The sequence below is a fragment of the Netta rufina genome, assembly GCF_964035555.1.
Source record: "Netta rufina genome assembly, chromosome: 3".
Taxonomy (NCBI): domain Eukaryota; kingdom Metazoa; phylum Chordata; class Aves; order Anseriformes; family Anatidae; genus Netta; species Netta rufina.
In genome coordinates, this window is record NC_140125.1 from 106,781,023 (window position 1) to 106,787,022 (window position 6,000).

The following is a 6,000-nucleotide window of genomic DNA, read 5'->3' on the forward strand; positions in this document are numbered from 1 at the left end:
TCCTGGAAGCAATGTCAAGGCATATGCAAGACAAGGAAGTGATCCAAGACAGGCAGGAAGACTTTACCAAGGGCAAATTGTGCCTGACCAATCTGGTGACCTTCTATGATGGATTGACTGCATCAGTTGACAAGGGAAGACTGATCGATGTCATCTATCTGGACTTCTCTGCAAGGTCTTGTTTTTATTACATCCTGCTATAAGACTAGATACACACCTCTTGCGTGACCAAAATGCAGTTACTTCCCTTCAAACGACCAGCTGTGCACCTGACATAGCAGAAGAACACAGCACTTTGTTCACATGATGCCAAATATTAATGGTGAATAAGTCAGGGAGAGCAACTCTCCAGACCTCTGTACAAAAATTTTTTCATCCCTGACATAGTTTACAAGCAAAACTCCCTTAATCCGTAAGCATTCAGATATGGGGAACACGTGGGGTTTTGTGTCCAACTGAGATTCTGAGGTGACTACAGTAATGCAGATAAATAATCATGATAAATAAAATCAAATCTGTTTGGGTGGGACTGACATCTTGTGCTGTACAAAATACAGCAGCTTCTTTGTGCTAATGTTTTTTACCAGGTCTGCACAGGGAGGTAGGGAACCTAGGTCCCAGCTCCACCCTGTTCTTGTCTTGCCTGTTGTGAGAGGGTCCATTACAGTGACCATTGTGAGAAAAATTAGCCTGCATTCATGCAAACATTTAGTCTCTCCTTTCTGACTTTGGATGCAACAAGAACATAGAACTCTCCATCATGTGGATTGACTTGATAAAGTAATAGAAAACAAAATGAAAGGCAAAATGGAATTGACAGCATGCTTTTACAGACCTTTATCCAGCCCCTGCCTTCTTCTCTAGTGCCTTCCATGCTTGCTGGCTTAGTCATCCACCATTATCACCTGCTGATAGTATTGTTATCGTGTTCAGTACTGTGTGTCAGGGGGTGAAGCATTTTATGATTCAGCTTCTGCAAAAGACAGTATCCAAATATAGAGAAGGTTACTGGGAAGGTGACATTATTTTCCTTCTTACCATCTCTCTCCACTATCAAAAAACTCTTCACAAGCACTTAAGCACTAATGTCTGGCATTTGAATAGCACAGGCTTTACAAATGATTTGAACGCTACAGGATGTAAGAGATTTCAGCCTCCTTCCCTTAGTAAGCACCTCCTGGTGTTATGGGGAATGTATAGATCTTGGCTCCTACGCAGCATCTAAAAGCAGCTGCTAAATATATCAAAGGCTAGATCTGTGATACTCTGTGGTGATAGGTGTCAGTCAGACAAAAAGAAAGAAGTACAAGAGAGATAAACCCAAAATAAGTGTCAGGGGAGAAGTTACAAAATGGAAAATGGAGAGCAAGGGAAGGGGGGCTAACAATGGAGACAGAAGAGCCTCTGCATTTGCCCCTCAGTGTACAGCTTCAGTAGTTCATCAGCTTTCACTGAAATACCGTAGCTATGCTGGTGAGAAATAAAATTCATATTATTCTTTCCTTTTTTCCTACCTCCTTAAAGACCCAGGTCTTCATTGAAAAGCAAACTAATCTCATATATCCTCTGCCTGTTCTGCTTTTCATCTGAAAAAGAAATGTCAGCAGTTCTGGTCACTGGCAAATGCTTTTATAGCATTTCCAGTCCTGTTTTGGCAGCCCAAAAAGTAAGCACTGATGGTTGTAGAGGAGACAGCTCAGGGAGTTTTGAGGCATTGTCCATTTGCTGGCATTGCCCACTGCTAACATATTATTCAGTAAAAGAGAGAGGGGATGTCAAATGTAACAGTGAGAGTCCTGCTCAGTCAGAAAAAGACTTTTGGAATTGACTGCCTTGATTTTCAGAAAAGCTTCATAAAGCTACTTCATATGCAAATGTTGTTTTGATTAAAATCATCAAGAAAACTGACATGTTTGATTTGCATAGCAGCATAAACAGAAAGAAATTTCTTTGTACTTGTTACATCAGTGATGTATTTTAAGCTCTGAACATATTAAGGAGGATTGTTCTGGCAAAGTGCATGCTGAGGTACTACAGAAAAAGTGTAGGGGCATTGCTATCAGCAGCTGAAAGATTTCCTTTTACTTAGAGACAATGGGATTGACACAAAAACGAGTTTTTACTTCTTTCTGCCTGTAGGGACCCAGTGACCATGGAGAACTACTGTTTGCTCACAGGGTATTGTGGTAACCACTGGATTCTCTATCGACACAGCAGATCATTCTGTAATCTCACAGAACCTGTTTTTGGTGATGGTATCATTTTTTTCTATTTGAATTTTATTATTGTAAATGCCCCTGGTGTTTCAGCCAAAAATGGCATGGATCTTTCCCAGACTAAACGGCACCTGTACTGGGGCATGATGGCAGCCCTGGGTACCAGCCTGAAGTCCCCCACTGGGCTCCTGTTCAAGCCAAACCTGCAGCATCTTGAATCTTACCTCTGCCCTAACTGAGTGTCTTTCATTCCTTTTTCTCTTTGTTATTTGTATAGCTAAAAATCCCCAAATCTGCTGCTATTTAATTTTCTTTTATTTGCCTGGTGAATCTCCCCAGCTGAAAGAGATGACAGTTAGAAAACCCACCAATGTATCTCATGTATTTACTTAGTCTGCACATTGTACATTGCATTTGCAGTAACCATAATCGGAAACAGTGTCCAGGGAGAAAAAACAAGTGGTGTACATGCAAAGCAGGAGGCTTACTACTTGGCATTTGTGTAAGGCAGATTTTATTCTTGCTTACTTTACAAAGCCCCTATTTCAAGGGATTGTAAATTGCCATGGCTGTTTATGAGATAGAACAAAGAAAACAGAGAAAAGCAGTTCCATATGCTGTGTTCATAGCAACTTTGGCTATGTGAAAAAGCTGGGGAAAGTTAAACTGCTCTAAGAGAGTGGCTCTGTCCCAACAGCAGAGTTGTAATTGTATTTAAAAATAAATTAAATTAATATTCAATGAGCTTCAAAATAACTATTAAAAGAATAGCTATTCTATTAAAAATAAGAAGACGATCTTATCAGCTTAGAAAATAAAGTTTACACCATGGCTGCAGTGAGCTCATATTACTATTTTAAATATTCTGGGGTGACTACATTTTTTTTTTCCTTCTCATGACAGAGCACTTACAGATGCTGTTTATAAAAAGAAATTGGCTCCTGTTTGCCCTGTATGATCATGTAATGAAATCATTAGGCTATGTTAAAACTGACAGAAGACTTCTTTATACGCTGCATGATTATCCAGTGAAACTTGCTGATATAAGATCTCAGAGAGGCAACAAGCTGGGTAGGAATCCAAAGTGGCTGCAAAGCTTACATGAACGTGAGCCTGAGAATATTTTCTGTGACTTCTGGGTCAGTCCCAGTGTGTCTTTGGTTAGAAATACTAAGCGTGTATGTAGCAGGAACGTTGTAAAGTCACAGAGAATTGGGATTGGAGCAAGGAAAAGGAGCTGAGGTCTGAGACTATAGGGAGCACTGGGAGGAGACTTCAGGAGAGAAAGAGGCATCAGCCTGGCTGGGGAGTGTGGAAGCAGAGGAGGTGGGAAGGGGAGCAGCTAGTGGCAGTGGTAAACTTGGGAAAAGGCTAGGAACCACTGTCTTAATTTATGGAAATTAGAGACTTTTTCACCACTGATTATTATTCCATTTATGGATTTCTTGATCAGAAACATCTGGTGTTGGTCACCCTTGAACATAAGATGCCAACTCTGACTATGAAGAGCATCAATCTAGGGGTTGCTGGGTTCACCTGTTGCATGGTAGAAATGTTCATAGCTGTCAGGGCTTCCTGGTGAAAGCAGAAAAATCCCAAAGCCGGACGATGCACAAGATGACAAAGGCTTCAGATATACAGTGAGCTGGGAAAGATGTACATCCACTTCTTGAAGAATGTATAAATAAATCTTATGCAAAGGATTATAATGATTGAAACAATTACTGATAGATTGTTATACTTGCTCATCACCGTTTGAAAGCCAACTTAACATAAGAACTGGGTGGTACAGTGGAAAATTACTCCAACAAGCAGTAGTTCCTATCTTTCAAGTGCTGTGAATAGACTTTTCAGCAGAAGCAGGAATGCCATTGAAATTCACTAGGTGTGGCATTTCCCTGCTAAGCAGCAATGAGGAGAATTGTATTGAATTTCCTTCCCTGAAACTGCTCCAGAAAGAAAATGTGATGTGTCAGATAGCTAATAAATGGGTTTCTGTGCTCCCAGTCTTACCATTTTCAGTACAACAGAAGCCAGTAACTTGAGCATCCTGGTAACTTCAGTTCTGTTCTCTTTTCTCTGGGAAGTGTTAGCCTGCAATTTTAAAGTGACAGAACTATTTGGCCACCTCAGATTCAGAGTTTCTAATGTAAATCTAAGTAAGCATCATTTATTTTGAAAATCGGCTCTCCTTCAAGTGTCTTCCAAGTCAATGTCCTGTGATCCTACCTCCTATCAAGTGGAAGTCTGTCAGGCACTGGCACCAGTGGGCTGGAACGGCAGAGTTTCAGGGCAGGAGCAGGGTACAGGGGGCAGCAGGAGGCTGCCTGACGGCACAGGAGGGATGCTGAGGCAATGGGTTTCCACCTCAGCTGGGCTGTCTTGGGCTCTTCTGGAGACCCCCAAATAAATCATATCAGGAACCTGTTTCAGGCCCTAAAAAGCCCTGTGTGGTGTAGTTTGGGACCAGGAGGGTGACTGAGGACACAGCTGAAGCTGATGTAGCTCTTGAAAAAAACATACTGTCAGACCACAGCTTGTGAGATGGTGATACCCTAATCCTCGAGCTCATAATGCCTGGTGGACTGCCAGCTATTAGAGAGGGCTGCCCCTCTTCTGTCCTCTCTACCATTACATGCTACCAAGCTTAGTGCCACTTGCAGTGATGATAGACCACATGCTGGCTACGGGCTATTTCTCTATTAATTGTTATATTTCCAAAGTTTTATTTTTCCATTGCTTGTTTCCCTACTTACTGAATTTGCATGTAGCTTAAGGTGAAATATCAAACATAGCTGGGTGCACTTGTTGATTCGATAATCATTATCAGCTCGTAGCTAGTGCTGGGTCTCTCCTGCAATAGCTCCCTATAAATAGCACATTTCATTATGTAACACTGGAAAGATTTAGAAGGCTTTGCCTGAAGTCACAGATGTATCACCACAGTTCAGATTTTTCAATAATAATTTTATTTCACCACCTATTGCAACCAGATGCCTTATAAGCATTAATAAAATCCAAGCCAAAGGTTATGATCCTGAAAGCATAACAGAGCCATGAATTACTGGTCAGTTCAATTTCAAAGTCTCTCTAGGCCTGATGTAGGGGATGAAACTGCCAGTCAGTTCAGTTGCCACATATGATTTTAGGACACAGCTCTGCAGTCCCCTCTTACAGAAAGAGACATCACACATGTATCAGGACAAGTTTGTCTGAAGCTACACAGGACAAAATTTGTAATAATTGTATTTTACTTTATGGTATATAACTAAAAAGAATCATCAGATCAAAAGGAAAGTGCCCTCTTTCCAACTTTTTATTGCACAGAAGAATAGAAAAGCTGTGCTGCCTGCACATATGCACAGTTATAATTTTGGAGCTCTGCAGTTGTGTAGAAAGGCAGAATTAGATTTTAACATTAAGAACCTGTCTTGAAAACAAAATTAAACCATTAAAATACACACTAAATATGATAAGCAATGGTAATAAAGTGTTGGCAGAGTGAGAATTCCTTATATTCTTTTCACAGAGTGTAAAACTCAGCAAATAGTCTGACCATAAAATCGCGTATACAAGTAAGACAGACACCGACTGTTTGGAAGTTCATTTGTTTGTCAAGCTCTAATTTTTCACTGAACTTTATGACTTAATTAGGATACTTGAGGAGTCAGTTGCAAGGAAAGTGTGCTCTGGTTTACTGAGCTCATGTTTCTTGCTCTGGCTGTGCTTCCAAGAACTTCAGCAGGTAAAATTAGCAAGCAAACGCGATCACGGGGAAAATATA